Source organism: Panulirus ornatus, chromosome 38 (assembly GCF_036320965.1).
Source record: "Panulirus ornatus isolate Po-2019 chromosome 38, ASM3632096v1, whole genome shotgun sequence".
Classification (NCBI taxonomy): domain Eukaryota; kingdom Metazoa; phylum Arthropoda; class Malacostraca; order Decapoda; family Palinuridae; genus Panulirus; species Panulirus ornatus.
In genome coordinates this window covers 22704563-22727150 of record NC_092261.1, presented here as the reverse complement: position 1 = coordinate 22727150, position 22588 = coordinate 22704563, and the positions used below count along the sequence as shown (strand labels likewise).

The 22588-nt window shown below is 42.6% G+C and overlaps 2 non-coding genes across 2 annotated transcripts; both read right to left on the bottom strand.

Moving 5' to 3' along the window:
- Window positions 1–834: 834 nt before the first annotated feature.
- On the bottom strand, window positions 835–906 carry TRNAP-UGG (transfer RNA proline (anticodon UGG)). Its single transcript has one exon. It is a non-coding gene; the product is annotated as a tRNA-Pro (tRNA).
- A 10486-nt stretch (window positions 907–11392) lies between these two features.
- Window positions 11393–11464, bottom strand: TRNAP-UGG (transfer RNA proline (anticodon UGG)). The gene has a single exon. It is a non-coding gene; the product is annotated as a tRNA-Pro (tRNA).
- Window positions 11465–22588: the final 11124 nt, after the last annotated feature.

The window sequence follows — 22588 nt, the reverse complement described above, 5'->3', positions numbered from 1 at the left end:
GCATGAATCATGCGTCTTGTAAGTGCATTTGCATGCATCGTTTCATCAGAAGATTAATGGCATAAAAAGTCACTGGCAAGCACAGCAGTTTTACTTTTGTCTTGGTTGCGACATTTCCCCAGCTTTGTCTAAACAGGCAAACGGAAGATGACCACCTTATATTACTATTGTAAAGGTGAAATCATTATCAGATTATATAAATGAAGTGAGACGCGAATTTATACTCGAGTTGGTTGGTTCTTATGGTTTTAGCCACATTATCTATTATGGCTGTTCAGGCCATCAACGTCAAGTTACACCTAACACCTTCATGTGTTCTGGATAATTCTACACACACACACACACACACACACACACACATACACACACACACACACACACACACACACACACACAAACATACACACACATACACACACACACACAAACACACACACACACACACACACACACACACACACACACACACACACACACACACACACACACGCACACACACGTCTGCAAGAACTCAAATAAGAATAATCACGCATAAAAACACACATAAACACATACATGAAAATCCACGTACATGAAGAAATTATACACACACACATACAAAAAGACAAACAAATATCACATCCGTGTCTGACAAATTGCCAGATGTCTCCAGATCTTCACAAGGAACTACCAACCAATGATCCCATAATAATAAAAGTATGGTCTTGACATTGTCATAATTTGGTCATAGACGTCTCAGACGCGTATCATGGCGGTATTGACGAGCTGACAGGCTCATCATGACGGTTGAGAAGTTGAATAATTAAGTAATAAGATTACAAATATATAATGGACGGGCCTGTCCGGGATTTGAACCCGGAGCCTCCTGCACCCAAAACAGGAATCATACCCCTAGACCAACAGGCCAATGTCTTTGACAATTTGTCTTATCCGTAAATGATTAGTTGGTATTTCTGGGATCCAAACCTGGAACCTGTTAAACATGATACAGTAATTTTCATCACTAAAACAACCAGTTTTACTGGTACATAGCTTCGTTTTACTTTAGACAAGATTTATTTTCATGAAAGCCATAAAAGTCAGTGATATCTTCAAAAGAATCTCGGGCCTGTCCGGAAGTTGAACCCAAGACCTCCCGCACCCTAAGTGAGAATCCTACCATCATGCCAGGAGAAGCAGAAGAAGCCTCCGTGTGCTGACATTCCCCAGAGCGTCAGCAGCCCTACTGTGTTCCGCAGCTGACACCAACTGGCGTCAGCAACCTACCGATATAGGGCTGGCTATCATATTTCATCATTATGCATATTAGAGTTCATAGTGCCATTCACGCGTTCAATAGAACAATTCAGCAGATGGATGTTGTTGTTGGCGGTATTAGTAATGTAGCCCGTTGTTAGTGGAGGTGGTAGTGGTGTTGGAGATGGTTGTTGTTGGTGGTGGTGATGTTGGTGCTGTTGATAGTGTCCAGTGTAATGCTGCTGCTGCGGGTGACGGTAGTAAAGCTGCTATTGATGATGGCGGTGGTGCTGTTACTGCTGCTGTATCTCTTGTTGATGATAGTGGTAGTGCTTTTGCTACTGCATCTGTTGTTAATGATGGTGTTAGCGGTGTTACTGCTCCTGCATATGCTGTTATTGGTGGTAATATTGCTGGTACTGCTGCTGCATCTGTTGTTGATGATAGTGATAATACTATCATTGCTGCTGCTTATGGTGTTGACAGTGGTGATAGTGATGTTCCTGCTGCTGCATTTGTTGTTGATGATGGTGGTAGTGCTGTTACTGCTGGTCCATATGTTGTTGATGCTGGTGGGAGTGCTATTACTGTAGATGCATCAGTTGTTGATGATGGTGGTAGTGCTGTTACTGCTACTGCTCTGTTATCGATGATGGTGGTAGTGCTGTTACGGTTGCTGCATCTGTTGTTGATGATGGTGGTAGTGCTGTTACTGCTCTTCGGTCTTTTCTTGATAGTGTTGATAGCGCTGTTATAGCTGCTGCATCTGTTGGTGTTTTTTGGTGATTATATTGCTACTACATCTGTTGTTGTTGTTGGGGGTAGTGCTGTTACTGCTACTCCTTTTTTGATGATGGTGGTAGGGCTGTTGCTGCCTTTGCATCTGACGTTGGTGATGATGGTAATGCTCTTATACCTGCGGTTTATGGTGTTGATGGTGGTGATAATGCTGTTACGACTGGTGTATCGATTTTGATGACGGTGGTATTGTTGTTACTACTTCTGCATCTGTTGTTGATGATGGTGATAGAGCGTTACAATGCTGCATCTGTTGTTGATGAAGGTGGTGCTGTTACTGTTGTTGCATCTGTTGTTGATAATGGTGTTAATGCTGTTACTGCTGCTTCATCTCTTCTTGATGATCTTTGTGCTGTTACTGCTGTTCCATCAGATGTTGATGAGGGTGGTACTGCTAATTCTTCTGCTGCATCTCTTGTTCATGATGGTGGTAGTGCTCTTACTGCTGCTACATCTGTTGTTCGTAATGATGATAGTGCATTTACTGCTGTTGCATCTGTTCTTGATGATGGTGATAGTGCACTTTCTGCTGCTGTACCTGATGTTGATGATGGTGGTGGTGGTGTTACTGCTCCTGCATGTGTTGTTGATGGTGGTAATGATATCATTGTTGCTGCTTATGGTGTTGTTGGTGGTAGTAGTGCTGTTACTGCTGCTGCATCTGTTGTTGATGATGGTGGTAGTGCTGTTGCATCTGTTGTTGATGATGGTGACCGTGCTGTTACTGCTGCTGCAACTGCTGTTAATGATGGTGGTTTTGTTGTTACTGCTGTTGCATCTGTTGTTAATGATGTCGGTAGTGCTCTTACAGTTGCTGCATCTGTTGTTGATGATGGTGGTTGTGCTGTTACTGCTGCTGCTTCAGTTGTTAATGATGGTGGGGATGCTGTTATTGATGGTGCATCTGTTGTTGATAGCGGTAGTGCTGTTACTACTTCTGCGTCTGTTGATGATGGTGGTATGCTGTTACTGCTGCTGCATCTATTGTTGATGATGTTGGTAGTGATGTTACTACTCTTCCATCTGTTGCTGATGATGGTGATAGAGCTGTTACGGCTGCTGCATCTGTTTTTGCGTTTTTTGTGCTTGTACTGCTGCTGGATGTGATGTTGATTATGGGGTAGAGCTGTTACTGCTGCGCCTTCTGTTCTTGATGATGGTGGTAGTGCTGTTACTGCTACTGCATATGTTGTTGATGATGGTGATATAGCTGTTACTACTGTTCCATCGTTTGTTGATGACGGTGGTGGTACTGTTACTGTTGCTGTATCTGTTACTTATGATTTCGGTAATACTGTTATTGCTGTTGCAATTGTTCTTGATGATGGTGTTAATGCTGATACTGCTGCTGCATATATGGTTGATGAAGATCGTGGTGCTGTTACTGCTGCTGTATCTGTTCTTGATGATGGAGGTAGTGCTGTCACTGCTCTTACATTTGTTTTTCATGATGGTGGAAGTGCTTTTACTGGTGCTACATCTGTATTTGATGATGGTGATAGTGCTGTTACTGCTGCTACATCTGTTTCTGTTAATGGTGATAGTGCTGTTACTGCTGGTGCATTTGTTATTGATGATGGCTTTAGGGCTGCTACTGCTGGTGCATCTGCTGTTGATGATGGTGGTAGTGCTGTTCCTGCTGTTTCACCTTTTGTTGATGATGCTGATAGTGCTTTTGAGTCTTATTCATCTATTGTTGATGATGGTGGTGGTGCTGCTAATGCTGTTAAATCTGTTGTTGATGATGTTGGTAATGTTCGTATTGCTGCTGCTAATGGTGTTGATGGTGGTGATGCTGCAATTACGGTTACTGGATCTGTTTTTTGGTGATGGTGGTAGTGCTATTACTGCTACTGGATCTGTTGGTGATGATGGTGGTAGTGTTGTTACTACTATTATATCTGTTGTTGATGATGGTGATAGTGATGTTACCGCCGCTGCATCTGTTGTTCATAATGGTAGTAGTGCTGTTACTGCTGCTACATCTGTTGTTTATGATGGTGGTAGTGCTCTTACTGCTGCTGCATCTGTTGTTGATGATGGTAATAGTGCTGTTACAGATGTTGCATCTGTTGTTGATGATGGTGGTGGTGCTGTTACTGACAGTGCATCTCTTCTTCACGATGGCAGCAGGGCTGTTACTGCTACTGTACCTGTTGTTAATGATGGTCTCTTATTGCTGCTGCATCTATTTTTCATGATGGTGATAGTGCTGTTACTGCTGCTTCATCTTGTTGATGATGGATGTAGTTTTCTTACTGCTGTTGCATCTGTTGTTGATGATGGTCACGGTGATGTTACCACTGGTGCATCTGTTGTTGATGATGGCGGTATTGCTGTTACTGCTGGTGCATCTGTTGTTGATGATGGCGGCACTTCTGTTACTGCTGCTGCACCTGTTCTTGATGATGGTGGTAGTGATTTTTACAGTTTTTGATGATGGTGAGAGTGCTGTTACTTTTTCTGCATGTGTTGTTGATGACTGAGGTAGTGCTTTTACTGCTGTTGCATCTGTTGTTGATGATGGTTATAGTACTGTTACTGCATTTGTTGTTGATGATAGCGGTAGTGCTGTTACTGCTTCTACATCTGTTGTTGATGATGGTGGTAATGCTGCTACTGCAGTTGCATTTCTCGTTCATGATTATGATAGTGCTCTTACTGCTACTGCATATGTTGTCGATGATAGTGATAGTGCTGTTAATACTGTTACATCTGTTGTTGATGATGGTGATAGTGCTATTACCGCTGGTGCATCTGTTCTTCATGATGGCAGTAGTGCTGTTACTGCTGTTGCATCTGTTGTTGATGATTTTGGTAGTCCTTTTATTGCTGCTGCATCTGTTGTTGATGACGGTGATAGTGCTGTTACTACTGTTACATCTGTTGTTGATGATGATGATAGTGCTGTTACTGCTGGTGCATCTGTTGTTCATGATTGCAGTAGTGCTGTTACTGCTGCTTCATCTGTTAATGATGATGGTGGTGGTGGTGCTGTTACTACTGCTGAATCTCTACTTGATTATGGTGGTAGTGCTGTTACTGCTGGTGTATATGTTGTTGATGATGGTGATGATGCTCTTACCGCTGATGCATCTGATGTTGCTGATGGAGGTAGTGCTGTTAATGCTGGTGCATCTGTTCTTTATGATAGCGTTAGTGCTGTCACTGCTGCTGCATCTTTTGTTGATGATGGTGGTACTGCTCTTAATGCTGCTGCATATGTTGTTGATGATTGGGGTATTGCTCATGCTGTTGTTGATGATGGTGATAGTGCTGTTACTGCTGGTGCATTTGTTGTTTATGATCTCGGTAGCGCTGTTACTACTAATCCATCTGTTATAGGTGAAGGTGATAGTGCTGTTACTGCTCCTGCATATGTTCTTGATGAAGGTGGTAGTGCTGATACTGCTCTTGCATCTGTTGTTGATGATGGTGATAGTACTGTTATTGCTCTTGCATATGTTGTTCATGATGGCGGTAGTGCTATTACAGTTGCTGCATCTGCTGTTGATGATGATGGTAGTGCTCATACTGCTGTTTCATCTGTTGTTGATGATGGTGATAGTGCTGTTACTGCTGCTTCATATGTTGTTCATGATATTGGTGGTGCTGTTACTGCTGCTGCATCTGTTGTTGAAGATGGCGGTAGTACTGTTGCCCCTACTATATCTGTTGTTGATCACTTTGGTAATGCTGTTACTGCTGCAGCATCAGTTGTTAACGATGGTGGTGGTGCTGCTATTGTTGTTGCATCTGTTGTTTATGACGGCGTTAGTGTTGTTACTGCTGCTGCATCTGTTGTTGATGGTAGTGGTAGTGCAGTTCTTGCTGCTGCATCTCTTATTGATGATGGTGGTAGAGCAGTTACTGCACATGTTATTGATGATGGTGGTAATGATCTTATTGCTGCAGCTTATGGTGTTGATGGTGATGATACTGCTGTTACGCCTGTTGCATCTGTTTTTGAAGAAGGCGGTAGTGATCTTACTGGTAGTGCATATGTTGTTGATGATGGTGATAGTGCTGTTAATAATGTTCCATCTGTTGTTGATGATGGTGATAGTGCTGTTACTCCTACTGCATCTGTTGTTCATGATGGCAGTAGTGCTGTTGGTGCTGCTGCATCTGTTGATGATGATGGTGGTAGTGATGTTTTGCTGCTGCATCTATTGTTGATGATCGTGATAGTGCTGTTACTGATGTTACATCTGTTGTTGATAATGGGTGTGGTGCTGTTACTGCTGATGCATCTCTTCATGAAGATTGCGGTAATGCTGTTACTACTGCTGCATCTGTTGTTCAGTATGGTGGTAGTGCTGTTACTACTGTTACAACTGTTGTTGATGATGGTGATAGTGCTGTTACTGCTGGTGCATCTGTTGTTCATGATGGCAGTAGTGCTGTTACTACTGCTGCAACTTGTGTTGATGATGGTGGTACTGCTATTGCTGCTGCCGCATCTGTTGTTGATGATGATAGTGCAGTTACTGATGTTGCATCTGTTGTTGATGATGGTTGTGGTGCTGTTACTGCTGGTGCATCACTTCTTGAAGATTGCGGTAGTCCTGTTACTGCTGCTGTATCTCTTGTTGATGTTGGTGGTAGTACTGTTACTGCTGCTGCATATATTGTTGATGATGGTGATGATCCTGTTACCACTGGTGTATCTGTTGTTGATAACGGATGCAGTTCTGTTAATGCTGGTGCATCTGTTGCTGATGATGGCAGTAGTGCTGTTCTTGCCGCTGCATCTTTTGTTGATGATGGTGGTAGTGCTGTTAATACTGCTGCATCAGTTGTTGATGGTAGAGGTATTCCTCTTACTGTTGTTGATGGTGGTGATAGTGCTGTTACTACTGGTGCATATGTTGTTGATGATCTCAGTAGTTCTGTTTCTACTGCTCCATCTGTTGTATGCGAAGGTGGTAGTGCTGTTACTGCTGTTGCATCTGTCGTTGATGACGGTGATAGTACTGTTAGTGCTATTAACGGTAGTGTTATTACTGCTTCTGCATCTGTTGTTGATGATGGCGGTAATGCTGTTACTGCTATTCCATCTGTCGCTGATGATGGTGATAGTGATGGAACTGCTGCTGAATCAGTTGATGATGGCGATAGTGCTGTTACTGCTGCTGCAACTATCATTGATGATGGAAGTAGTGCTGTTACTGCTGCTTCAACCTATTGTTGATGATCGCGGTAGTGCTCGTACTACTGTTACATCTGTTGTTTATCATGGTGATAGTGCTGTTGATGCTGGTGCATCTGTTTTTGATAATTGTGGTAGTGCTTTTACTGCTTCTGCATCTTTTGTTGATGATGGTGGCCGTGGTATTACTGATGTTGCCTCTATTGTTGATGATGGTGATGTTGCTGTTTCTACTGCTGTATCTGTTGTTGGTGATGGTGATGGTCATGTTACTGCTGGTGCATCTTTTGTTGATGATGGCGGTAGTGCTGTTACTGCTGTTGCATCTGTTGTTGATAATGGGGGTAGAGCTGTTACTGCTTCTGTATCTGTTGCTTGTGATGGTGGTAGTGCTGCTACTGCTGGTGCATCTGTTGTTGAAGATGGTGGTAGTGCTATAACTGACGCTGCCTCTATTGTTGATGATGATGATGGTGCTGTTTCTGCTGCTGTATCTGTTGTTGATGATGGTGATGGTGCTGTAACTGCTGATGCATTTTTGTTGATGATGGCAGTAGTGCTGTTACTGTTGTTGCATATGCTGTTGATGATGGTGATAGTACTGTTACTGCTATTGCATCTGTTGTTGATGATGGTGGTAGTGCTGTTACTGTTGGTGCATCTTTTGTTGGCGATGATGATAGTGCTGTTAATGCTGTTGCATCTGTTGTTAATGATAGTTATGGTGCTAATACTGCTGGTGCATCTGTTATTCTTGAAGGCGGTAGTGCTGTTACTGCTGCTTCATCTATTGTTGATGATGGTGGTACTGCTGCTAATGCTGGTGAACCTGTTGTTGATGATGGTGGTAGTGCTGTTACTACAGTTACATTTGTTTTTATGATGGTGATAGCGCTTTTACTGCTGGTGCATCTGTTTTTGATAATTGTGGTAGTGCTGTTATTACTGCTGCATCTGTTGCTCATGATGGTGGTAATGCTCTTATTGCTGCTGCTTTTGATGTTGATGGTGGTGATAGTTCTGTTACTGCCGCTGCGTCTGTTGTTGGTGATGGGAGTAGTGCTGCTTCTGCTGCTGCATCTGTTGTTGATGATGGTGGTAGTGCTGTTACTGCTGGTGCATCTGTTGTTGATGATGATGATAGTGCTGTTAATGCTGTTGCATCTCTTGTTCATGATAGTTATGGTGCTAATACTGCTGGTGCACTGTTAATCTTGAACGCGGTAGTGCTGTTACTGCTGCTTCATCTATTGTTAATGATGGTGGTACTGCTGGTAATGCTGCTGCACCTGTTGTTGATGATGGTGGTAATGCTGTTACTACTGTTACATCTGTTGTTTATGATGGTGATATTGCTCTTACGGCTGATGCATCTGCTTTTGATAATTGCGGTAGTGCTGTTACTGCCGCTGCATCTGTTGTTGATGATGGTGGTGGTGCAGCTACTGCTGCTGCATCTGTTGTTGATAATGATGATAATGCTGTTACTGCGCTTGCATCTTTTGTTGATGATGGTGGTGGTCCTATTACTGCTGTTTCGTCTGTTGTTGATGATGATGATAGTGCTGTTTCTTCTTTTGCATCTGTTGTTGTTGATGGTAATAGTGCTGTTGATGCTGTTGCATCTGTTGTTGATGATGGTGATAGTGCTGTAACTGCTGCTGCATCTATTTTTGATAATGGTTGTAGTGGTGTTACTGCTGATATATCTGTTGTTGATGATGGTAGTAATGATCTTATTGCTCCTGCTTATGGTGTTCGTCTCTTGTTGATGATGATACTGATAGTGCCGTTTCTTCTTTTACATCTGTTGTTGCTGATGGTAATAGTGCTGTTGCTGCTGTTGCATCTGTTGTTGATGGTGGTGATAATTCTGTTACTTCTGCTACTTTTGTTGTTGATGATGGGGGTAGTGCTGTTACTGCTGTATCATCTGTTTTTGATGATGGTAATAATGCTGTTACTGCTGCTGTATCCATTGTTGATAAAGATGGTGGTGCTGTTACTGCTACTGCATCTGTCATTAATGATGGCGGTAGTGCTGTTACCGCTGCTGCATCTGTAGTTGATGATGGTGTTAGTGCTATTACTACTGCGGCATCAGTTGTTGATGATGATGCTACTGCTGTTATTGCTGTTGCATCTGTTGGATATGATGGCGGTAGTGCTGTTACTGCTGCTGCATCTGTTGTTGATGATGGTGGTGCTGCTGTTTTTGCTGCTGCATCTGTTATTGATTATTGTGGTAGTGCTGTTACTCCTGTTGCATCTTTTGTTCATGATGGTGATATTGCTGCTACGGCTGCTGCAACTGTTGATGATGGTAGTGGTACTGTTACTGCTGCATCATCCGTTGTTGAAGATGTGGGTAGTGCTGTTACTGTTGTTGCTGTTGTTGATGTGGTCATATTGCTGTTACTGCTGCTGCATCTGTTGTTGATGATGGAGGTAAAGCTCTTATTCCTTCTGCTTATGGTGTTAATGGTGGTGATAGTGCAGTTATGGCTGGTGTATCGGTTGTTGATGATGGTGGTAGTGCTGTTACTGCTAATGCATCTGTTGTTGATAATAGTGGTAATGCTCTTACTGTTGCTGTAACTGCTGTTGGTGATGATGGTAGTGCTGTTACTGCTTTTGTATCTGTTGATGATAGTGATAATCCTCTTATTGCTACTGCTAATGTTGTTGATAGTGGTAATAGTGCTGTTACTGCTGCTATATCTGTTGTTGTTGATGGTGATAGTTCTGTTACTGATGTTGCATCAGTTGTTGATGATGATGGTAGGGCTATTACTGCTGCTCTGCATCTGTTGTTGATGCTTCTATATCTTTAGTTCATTTTGTTTGTGCAGACGTCGCTCCTATCATTTCTTTTGTAACTATTCTTATTTCTGTTGATTTCTATATTCATTATACTGTCAGTGCTGCTGCTGTTTTGATCGCTATCATACTCTGTCACTGCTGTCTATGCTATTATGATTGTTGTTGCTATTGTTGTTATTGATATCATCTATTGATGTTGCTGTTTCTGATCTTAAAGATGCTGCTGCTATTGCTGTTGCTTCTCTTAATACTACTATTCCCACTGCTGTTGCTACCGCTATTGCTGGTACTATTGTTGTTGCCGCTGCTATTTCTACTGCTGTGTTTTTGCGTTTGCTGCTGTTGCTGCATTTGCTTTAGTTGTCATGCTTCTTAGACTACTTAGTATTTTAGGGAGTATATACGACAGACTACTTCAACACCAAATGATTAACAGTTCCATATTACCTTGTATCATTATTACGTAGGTCTGTAACCTCAGTATAGCACATTATGCCAATTTTTAGCATAAAGTTTGCTCATTATTCTTAAAACAGCGACACTCCTCATAATTGCATGAATCATGCGTCTCGTAAGCGCATTTGCATGCATCGTTTCATCAGAAGATTATATGGCATAAAAAGTCACAGGCAAGCACAGCAGTTTTACTTTTTTCTTGGGTGCGACATTTCCCCAGCTTTGTCTAAACAAGCAAACTGAAGATGACCACCTTATATTACTATTGTAAAGGTGAAATCATCATCAGATTATATAAATGAAGCGAGACACGAATTTATACTCGAGTTGGTTGGTTCTTATGGTTTTAGCCACATTATCTATTATGGCTGTTCAGGCCATCAACGTCAAGTTACACCTAACACCTTCTTCATGTGTTCTGGATAATTCTACACACACACACACACACACACACACACACACACACACACACACACACACACACACACACACACACACACACACACACACACACACACACACACACACACACACACACACACACACACACACACACACACACACACACACACACACACAAACACACACACACACGTCTTCAAGAACTCAAATAAGAATAATCACGCATAAAAACACATAAACACATACATGAAAGTCCACGTACATGAAGAAATTGTACACACACACATACAAAAAGACAAACAAATATCACATCCGTGTCTGACAAATTGGCAGATGTCTCCAGATCTTCACATGGAACTACCAACCAATGATCCCATAATAATAAAAGTATGGTCTTGACATTGTCATAATTTGGTCATAGACGTCTCAGACGCGTATCATGGCGGTATTGACGAGCTGACAGGCTCATCATGACGGTTGAGAAGTTGAATGATTAAGTAATAAGATTACAAATATATAATGGACGGGCCTGTCCGGGATTTGAACTCGGAGCCTCCTGCACCCAAAACAGGAATCATACCCCTAGACCAACAGGCCAATGTCTTTGACAATTTCTCTTATCCGTAAATGATTAGTTGGTATTTCTGGGATCCAAACCTGGAACTTGTTAAACATGATACAGTAATTTTCATCACTAAAACAACCAGTTTTAATGGTACATAGCTCCGTTTTACTTTAGACAAGATTTATTTTCATGAAAGCCATAAAAGTTAGTAATTTCTTCAAAAGAATCTCGGGCCTGTCCGAAGGTTGAACCCAAGACCTCCCGCACCCTAAGTGAGAATCCTACCACGAGACCATCATGCCAGGAGAAGCAGAAGAAGCCTCCGTGTGTTGACATTCCCCAGAGCGTCAGCAGCCCTACTGTGTTCCGCAGCTGACACCAACTGGCGTCAGTAACCTACCGATATAGGGCTGGCTATCATATTTCATCATTATGCATATTAGACTTCATACTGCCATTCACGCGTTCAATAGAACAATTCAGCAGATGGATGTTGTTGTTTCCGGTATTAGTAATGTAGCCCGTTGTTAGTGGAGGTGGTAGTGGTGTTGGAGATGGTTGTTGTTAGTGGTGGTGATGTTGGTGCTGTTGATAGTGTCCAGTGTAAAGCTGCTGTTGCGGGTGACGGTAGTAAAGCTGCTATTGATGATGGCGGTGGTGCTGTTACTGCTGCTGTATCTCTTGTTGATGATAGTGGTAGTGCTTTTGCTACTGCATCTGTTGTTAATGATGGTGGTAGCGCTGTTACTGCTCCTGCATATGCTGTTATTGGTGGTAATATTGCTGGTACTGCTGCTGCATCTGTTGTTGATGATAGTGATAAAATTATCATTGCTGCTGCTTATGGTGTTGACAGTGGTGATAGTGATGTTCCTGCTGCTGCATTTGTTGTTGATGATGGTGGTAGTGCTGTTACTGCTGGTCCATATGTTGTTGATGCTGGTGGTAGTGCTATTAGTGCTGATACATCTGTTGTTGATGATGGTGGTAGTGCTGTTACTGCTACTGCCTCTGTTATCGATGATGGTGGTAGTGCTGTTACGGTTGCTGCATCTGTTGTTGATGATGGTGGTAGTGCTGTTACTGCTGCTGCATCGGTTGTTGATGATGGATGTGGTGCTGTTATTGTTTCTGCATCTGTTCTTGATGATGGTGGTAGTGCTGTTACTGCTGCTGCATCTAATGATGATGATGATGGTAGTGCTGTTACTGCTACTGCATCTGTTCTTGATGGTGGTGGTAGTGCTGTTACTGCTTCTGTTTCTCTTCTTGATGATGGAGGTACTGCTCTTACTGTTGTTGATGATGGCGAATGCTGATATTGCTGATGCATCTGTTGTTGATGATCTCAGTAGTGCTGTTACTACTGCTGCATCTGCTGCTGGTGATGATGGAAGTACTGTTACTGCTGCTGCACCTGCTGTTGATGATGGTGGTAGTGCTGTTACTACTACTGCATCTGTTGTTGATGATAGTGTTAATGCTCTTACTGCTGCTGCAACTGTTGTTGATGATGATGGTAGTACTGTTACTGCTGGTTCATCTGTTGATGATAGTGATAATCCTCTTATTGCTGCTGCTTATGTTGTTGATAGTGGTGATAGTGCTGTTACTGCTGCTGCAACTAATGATGATGATGATGGTAGTGCTGTTACTGCTACTGCATCTGTTGTTGATGACGGTGGTGGTGCTGTTACTGCTAATGCATCTGTTGTTGATGATGGCGGTAATGATCTTATTGCAGCTGCTTATGGTCTTGATGGTGGTGATAGTTCTGCTACTGCTGTTGCGTCTGTTGTTTATGATAGTGGCAATGCTCTTACTGCTGTTTAATCTGCCTTTGATGATGGTGATAGTGCTGTTCCTGCTGCTTCATCTGTTCTTGATGATGGTGGTGGTGCTGTTACTCCTGCTGCTTCTGTTGTTGATGATGTCGGTAGTGCTGTTACCGCTGATGCATTTGTTGTTGATGATGGTGGTGTGTGCTGTTGCTGCTGCGGCATCAATTGCTGATGATGAAGGTGGTGCTGTTATTGCTGTTGTTCTGTTTTTATGATGGCGGTAATGATGTCACTGCTGCTGCATCTGTTGTTGATGATGGTGGTAGCGCTGTTACTGCTGCTGCATCTCTTGTTGATGATGGTGGTAATGCTATTATTGTTGATAATGGTGATAGGGCTGTTACTGCTGTTGGATCTATTGTTGTCGATGATTGTGGTGGTGCTGTTACCGTTGGTGGATATGGTGTTGATGACAGCGATAGTGTTGTTAATGCTGGTGCATCCGTTGTTGATGATGGCGGTAGTGGTGTTACTGCTACTGCATTTTTTATTGATGATGGTGGTAGTGCTGTTATTTCGGCAGATTCTGTTCTTGATGATGGAGTTACCGCTATTACTGTTGTTGACGATGGCTAGTGCTGATATTGCTGGTGCATCTGTTGTTGATGATCTCGGTAGTAATGTTACTGCTACTGCATCTGTTGTTGATAATAGTGGTAATGCTCTTTCTCCTGCTGCAACTGTTGTTGATGATGATGGTAGTGCTGTTACTGCTTTTGCATCTGTTGATGATTGTTATAATCCACTTATTGCTGCTGCTTATGCTGTTGATAGTGTTGATAGTGCTGTTACTGCTGCTGTATCTGTCGTTGTTGATGGTGGTAGTACTGTTACTGCTGTTACATCAGTTGTTCATGATGGTGGTAGTGCTATTACTGCTGCTGCATCCGTTGTTGATGCTTCTTTATCTTTTGATAATTTTGTTTGTGCTGACGTCGCTCCTATCATTTCTTTTGTAACTATTCTTATTTCTACTATTTCTTTGTTGCTTATACTGTCAATGCTGCTGCTGTTTTGATTACTACTAACGCTGTTTCAAAGGCTTCGTTTCTTGATACTTTGTTACTGCTGTCTATGGTATTATGATTGTTGTTGCTGTTGTTGTTGTTGTTATTGACGTCATCTATTAATGTTGCTGTTTCTGATCTTAAAGGTGCTGCTGCTACTGCTGTTGCTGCTCTTAATACTACTATTTCCACTGCTAGTGCTACCGCTATTGCTGGTACTATTGTTGTTGCCGCTGCTATTTCTACTGCTGTGTTTTTGCGTTTGCTGTTGTTGCTGCATTTGCTTTCGTTGTCATACTTCTTACACTACTGAGTATTTTAGGGAATATATACGAGAGACTACTTCAACACCAAATGATTAACACTTCCATATTACCTTACATAATTATTACGTAGGTCTGTAACCTCAATATAGCACATTATACCAATTTTCAACACAAAGTTTGCTCATTATTCTTAACACAACGACACTCCTCATAATTGCATGAATCATGCGTCTCGTAAGTGCATTTGCAAGCATCGTCTCATCAGAAGATTATATGGCAAGAAAAGTCACAGGCAAGCACAGAAGTTTTACTTTTGTCTTAGGTGCGACATTTCCCAAGCTTTGTCTTAACAAGCAAAAGGAAGATGTACACCTTATATTATTCTTTTTTTTTTTTTTGCCGCTGTCTCCCGCGTTTGCGAGGTAGCGCAAGGAAACAGACGAAAGAAATGGCCCAACCCACCCCCATACACATGTATATACATACGTCCACACACGCAAATATACATACCTACACAGCTTTCCATGGTTTACCCAGACGCTTCACATGCCTTGATTCAATCCACTGACAGCACGTCAACCCCTGTATACCACATCGCTCCAACTCACCCTATTCCTTGCCCTCCTCTCACCCTCCTGCATGTTCAGGCCCCGATCACACAAAATCTTTTTCACTCCATCTTTCCACCTCCAATTTGGTCTCCCTCTTCTCCTCGTTCCCTCCAACTCCGACACATATATCCTCTTGGTCAATCTTTCCTCACTCATTCTCTCTATGTGCCCAAACCATTTCAAAACACCCTCTTCTGCTCTCTCAACCACGCTCTTTTTATTTCCACACATCTCTCTTACCCTTAGGTTACTTACTCGATCAAACCACCTCACACCACACATTGTCCTCAAACATCTCATTTCCAGCACATCCATCCTGCTGCGCACAACTCTATCCATAGCCCACGCCTCGCAACCATACAACATTGTTGGAACCGCTATTCCTTCAAACATACCCATTTTTGCTTTCCGAGATAATGTTCTCGACTTCCACACATTCTTCAAGGCTCCCAGAATTTTCGCCCCCTCCCCCACCCTATGATCCACTTCCGCTTCCATGTTTCCATCCGCTGCCAGATCCACTCCCAGATATCTAAAACACTTCACTTCCTCCAGTTTTTCTCCATTCAAACTCACCTCTCAATTGACTTGACCCTCAACCCTACTGTACCTAATAACCTTGCTCTTATTCACATTTACTCTTAACTTTCTTCTTCCACACACTTTACCAAACTCAGTCACCAGCTTCTGCAGTTTCTCACATGAATCAGCCACCAGCGCTGTATCATCAGCGAACAACAACTGACTCACTTCCCAAGCTCTCTCATCCCCAACAGACTTCATACTTGCCCCTCTTTCCAAAACTCTTGCATTCACCTCCCTAACAACCCCATCCATAAACAAATTAAACAACCATGGAGACATCACACACCCCTGCCGCAAACCTACATTCACTGAGAACCAATCACTTTCCTCTCTTCCTACACGTACACATGCCTTACATCCTCGATAAAAACTTTTCACTGCTTCTAACAACTTGCCTCCCACACCATATATTCTTAATACCTTCCACAGAGCATCTCTATCAACTCTATCATATGCCTTCTCCAGATCCATAAATGCTACATACAAATCCATTTGCTTTTCTAAGTATTTCTCACATACATTCTTCAAAGCAAACACCTGATCCACACATCCTCTACCACTTCTGAAACCACACTGCTCTTCCCCAATCTGATGCTCTGTACATGCCTTCACCCTCTCAATCAATACCCTCCCATATAATTTACCAGGAATACTCAACAAACTTATACCTCTGTAATTTGAGCACTCACTCTTATCCCCTTTGCCTTTGTACAATGGCACTATGCATGCATTCCGCCAATCCTCAGGCACCTCACCATGAGTCATACATACATTAAATAACCTTACCAACCAGTCAACATACAGTCACCCCCTTTTTTAATAAATTCCACTGCAATACCATCCAAACCTGCTGCCTTGCCGGCTTTCATCTTCCGCAAAGCTTTTACTACCTCTTCTCTGTTTACCAAATCATTTTCCCTAACCCTCTCACTTTGCACACCACCTCGACCAAAACACCCTATATCTGCCACTCTATCATCAAACATATTCAACAAACCTTCGAAATACTCACTCCATCTCCTTCTCACATCACCACTACTAGTTCTCACCTCCCCATTTGCGCCCTTCACTGCAGTTCCCATTTGCTCCCTTGTCTTACGCACTTTATTTACCTCCTTCCAGAACATCTTTTTATTCTCCCTAAAATTTAATGATACTCTCTCACCCCAACTCTCATTTGCCCTTTTTTTCACCTCTTGCACCTTTCTCTTGACCTCCTGTCTCTTTCATTTATACATCTCCCACTCAATTGCATTTTTTCCCTGCAAAAATCGTCCAAATGCCTCTCTCTTCTCTTTCACTAATACTCTTACTTCTTCAACCCACCACTCACTACCCTTTCTAATCAACCCACCTCCCACTCTTCTCATGCCACAAGCATCTTTTGCGCAATCCATCACTGATTCCCTAAATACATCCCATTCCTCCCCCACTCCCCTTACTTCCATTGTTCTCACCTTTCTCCATTCTGTACTCAGTCTCTCCTGGTACTTCCTCACACAAGTCTCCTTCCCAAGCTCACTTACTCTCACCACCCTCTTCACCCCAATATTCACTCTTCTTTTCTGAAAACCCATACAAATCTTCACCTTAGCCTCCACAAGATAATGATCAGACATCCCTCCAGTTGCACCTCTCAGCACATTAACATCCAAAAGTCTCTCTTTCGCACGCCTGTCAATTAACACGCAATCCAATAACGCTCTCTGGCCATCTCTCCTACTTACATAAGTTTACTTATGTATATCTCGCTTTTTAAACCAGGTATTCCCAATCATCAGTCCTTTTTCAGCACATAAATCTACAAGCTCTTCACCATTTCCATTTACAACACTGAACACCCCATGTATACCAATTATTCCCTGAACTGCCACATTACTCACCTTTGCATTCAAATCACCCATCACTATAACCCGGTCTCGTGCATCAAAACCACTAACACACTCATTCAGCTGCTCCCAAAACACTTGCCTCTCATGATCTTTCTTCTCATGCCCAGGTGCATATGCACCAATAATCACCCATCTCTCTCCATCAACTTTCAGTTTTACCCATATTAATCGAGAATTTACTTTCTTACATTCTATCACATACTCCCACAACTCCTGTTTCAGGAGTACTGCTACTCCTTCCCCCCCTCTTGTCCTCTCACTAACCCCTGACTTTACTCCCCAGACATTCCCAAAACACTCTTCCCCTTTACCCTTGAGCTTCGTTTCACTCAGAGCCAAAACATCCAGGTTCCTTTCCTCAAACATACTACATATATCTCCTTTTTTCACATCTTGGTTACATCCACAAACATTTAGGCACCCCAATCTGAGCCTTCGAGGAGGATGAGCACTCGCCGCGTGACTCCTTCTTCTGTTTCCCATTTTAGAAAGTTAAGAAATACAAGGAGGGGAGGATTTCTGGCCCCCCGCTCCCGTCCCCTCTAGTCGCTTTCTACGAAACGCGAGGAATACGTGGGAAGTATTCTTTCACCCCTATCCCCAGGGATAATATACATATATACATATACATAGACTAGAGGGGACGGGAGCGAGGGGCCGGAAATCCTCCCCTCCTTGTATTAACTTTCTAAAATGGGAAACAGAAGAAGGCGTCACGCGGGGAGTGCTCATCCTCCTCGAAGGCTCAGAGTGGGGTGCCTAAATGTGTGTGGATGTAACCAAGATGTGAAAAAAGGAGAGATAGGTAGTATGTTTGAGGAAAGGAACCTGGATGTTTTGGCTCTGAGTGAAACGAAGCTCAAGGGTAAAGGGGAAGAGTGGTTTGGAAATGTCTGGAGAGTGAAGTCAGGGGTTAGTGAGAGGACAAGAGCAAGGGAAGGAGTAGCAATACTCCTGAAACAGGAGTTGTGGGAGTATGTGATAGAATGTAAGAAAGTAAATTCTCGATTAATATGGGTAAAATTGAAAGTTGATGGAGAGAGGTGGGTGATTATTGGTGCATATGCACCTGGGTATGAGAAGAAAGATCATGAGAGGCAAGTGTTTTGGGAGCAGCTAAATGAGTGTGTTAGCGGTTTTGATGCACGAGACCGGGTTATAGTGATGGGTGATTTGAATGCAAAGGTGAGTAATGTGGCAGTTGAGGGAATAATTGGTATGCATGGGGTGTTCAGTGTTGTAAATGGAAATGGTGAGGAGCTTGTAGATTTATGTGCTGAAAAAGGACTGATGATTGGGAATACCTGGTTTAAAAAGCGAGATATACATAAGTATACTTATGTAAGTAGGAGAGATGGCCAGAGAGCGTTATTGGATTACGTGTTAATTGACAGGCGTGCGAAAGAGAGACTTTTGGATGTCAATGTGATGAGAGGTGCAACTGGAGGGATGTCTGATCATTATCTTGTGGAGGCTAAGGTGAAGATTAGTATGGGTTTTCAGAAAAGAAGAGTGAATGTTGGGGTGAAGAAGGTGGTGAGAGTAAGTGAGCTTGGGAAGGAGACCTGTGTGAGGAAGTATCAGGAGAGACTGTGTACAGAATGGAAAAAGGTGAGAACAATGGAAGTAAGGGGAGTGGGGGAGGAATGGGATGTATTTAGGGAATCAGTGATGGATTGCGCAAAAGATGCTTGTGGCATGAGAAGAGTGGGAGGTGGGCTGTTTAGAAAGGGTAGTGAGTGGTGGGATGAAGAAGTAAGAGTATTAGTGAAAGAGAAGAGAGAGGCATTTGGACGATTTTTGCAGGGAAAAAATGCGATTGAGTGGGAGAAGTATAAAAGAAAGAGACAGGAGGTCAAGAGAAAGGTGCAAGAGGTGAAAAAAAGGGCAAATGAGAGTTGGGGTGAGAGACTATCAGTAAATTTTAGGGAGAATAAAAAGATGTTCTGGAAGGAGGTAAATAGGGTGCGTAAGACAAGGGAGCAAATAGGAACTTCAGTGAAGGGCGTAAATGGGGAGGTGATAACAAGTAGTGGTGATGTGAGAAGGAGATGGAATGAGTATTTTGAAGGTTTGTTGAATGTGTCTGATGACAGAGTGGCAGATATAGGGTGTTTGGGTCGAGGTGGTGTGCAAAGTGAGAGGGTTAGGGAAAATGATTTGGTAAACAGAGAAGAGGTAGTAAAAGCTTTGCGGAAGATGAAAGCCGGCAAGGCAGCAGGTTTGGATGGTATTGCAGTGGAATTTATTAAAAAAGGGGGTGACTGTATTGTTGACTGGTTGGTAAGGTTATTTAATGTATGTATGACTCATGGTGAGGTGCCTGAGGATTGGCGGAATGCGTGCATAGTGCCATTGTACAAAGGCAAAGGGGATAAGAGTGAGTGCTCAAATTACAGAGGTATAAGTTTGTTGAGTATTCCTGGTAAATTATATGGGAGGGTATTGATTGAGAGGGTGAAGGCATGTACAGAGCATCAGATTGGGGAAGAGCAGTGTGGTTTCAGAAGTGGTAGAGGATGTGTGGATCAGGTGTTTGCTTTGAAGAATGTATGTGAGAAATACTTAGAAAAGCAAATGGATTTGTATGTAGCATTTATGGATCTGGAGAAGGCATATGATAGAGTTGATAGAGATGCTCTGTGGAAGGTATTAAGAATATATGGTGTGGGAGGCAAGTTGTTAGAAGCAGTGAAAAGTTTTTATCGAGGATGTAAGGCATGTGTACGTGTAGGAAGAGAGGAAAGTGATTGGTTCTCAGTGAATGTAGGTTTGCGGCAGGGGTGTGTGATGTCTCCATGGTTGTTTAATTTGTTTATGGATGGGGTTGTTAGGGAGGTAAATGCAAGAGTCTTGGAAAGAGGGGCAAGTATGAAGTCTGTTGGGGATGAGAGAGCTTGGGAAGTGAGTCAGTTGTTGTTCGCTGATGATACAGCGCTGGTGGCGGATTCATGTGAGAAACTGCAGAAGCTGGTGACGGAGTTTGGTAAAGTGTGTGGAAGAAGAAAGTTAAGAGTGAATGTGAATAAGAGCAAGGTTATTAGGTACAGTAGGGTTGAGGGTCAAGTCAATTGGGAGGTGAGTTTGAATGGAGAAAAACTGGAGGAAGTGAAGTGTTTTAGATATCTGGGAGTGGATCTGTCAGCGGATGGAACCATGGAAGCGGAAGTGGATCATAGGGTGGGGGAGGGGGCGAAAATTTTGGGAGCCTTGAAAAATGTGTGGAAGTCGAGAACATTATCTCGGAAAGCAAAAATGGGTATGTTTGAAGGAATAGTGGTTCCAACAATGTTGTATGGTTGCGAGGCGTGGGCTATGGATAGAGTGGTGCGCAGGAGGATGGATGTGCTGGAAATGAGATGTTTGAGGACAATGTGTGGCGTGAGGTGGTTTGATCGAGTAAGTAACCTAAGGGTAAGAGAGATGTGTGGAAATAAAAAGAGCGTGGTTGAGAGAGCAGAAGAGGGTGTTTTGAAATGGTTTGGGCACATGGAGAGAATGAGTGAGGAAAGATTGACCAAGAGGATATATGTGTCGGAGGTGGAGGGAACGAGGAGAAGAGGGAGACCAAATTGGAGGTGGAAAGATGGAGTGAAAAGGATTTTGTGTGATCGGGGCCTGAACATGCAGGAGGGTGAAAGGAGGGCAAGGAATAGAGTGAATTGGAGCGATGTGGTATACAGGGGTTGACGTGCTGTCAGTGGATTGAATCAGGGCATGTGAAGCGTCTGGGGTAAACCATGGAAAGCTGTGTAGGTATGTATATTTTGCGTGTGTGGACGTATGTATATACATGTGTATGGGGGGGGGGGGGTTGGGCCATTTCTTTCGTCTGTTTCCTTGCGCTACCTCGCAAACGCGGGAGACAGCGACGAGGTATAAAAAAAAAAAAAAAAACATATACACATACACATACATACACACACATACGCACATATACACACACACACACACACACACACACATACATATATATACATATGAAAAATGTAAGAAAGAATTTTGAAAACTGAAACTTCTAGCTTGTAATGAAATGAACAAATGAATGTCACATAATGGTTTAACCTCTGGCTATGGAAAAGGAAATGTATAATTTATTTACACAAACGTCAATAGCAGTTCTCATCAATTTAACCACTGTATCAATAAGCTTCAATGACCAAGCTACATTTTTTTCCAATTTCACTATTTCTTGACAAAACACCATGTATGAAAACTATCACTCCAGTAACACAACTATAAACATTTACTTCCCCTTTAAAAAAGTTCTGGGGAAGTCTGTCTCGATACACTGCGGGAAACTCTACCACCTGGCGAGGTTGGTGTTGCAATTCTTGATTCACAAACGTAGTAGCATCACTGGTGGGCCAAGGTAGTTCCGTTTGCGAAGAGGCGTTCCTTGTACTCTTGTCAAGGCGAAATTATCATCAAATTATATAAATGAAATGAGACGTGAATTTATACTCGAGTTGGTTGGTTCTTATGGTTTTAGCCACATTATCTATTATAGTCGTGTACGCTATCAACGTCAACTAACATCCAACACCTTCTTCATGTGTTCTGGATAATTCTACACACACACACACACACACACACACACACACACACACACACACACAAACACGTCTGCAAGAACTCAAATAAGAATAATCACGTATTAAAACACACATAAATACATCCATGAAAGTTCATGTACATGAAGAAATTGTACACACACACAAAAAGATAAACAAATTCCACATCCGTGTCTGACAAACTGCCAGATGTCTCCAGATCTTCACATGGAAGTACCAACCAATGATCCCATAATAAAAAAAATATGGTCTTGCCATTCTGATAATTTGGTCTTAAGGTCTCAGACGCGTGTCATGGCGGTATTGACGAGCTGACAGGCTCATCATGACGGTTGAGAAGTTGAAAAATTATGTAATATGATTAAAAATATATAATGGAG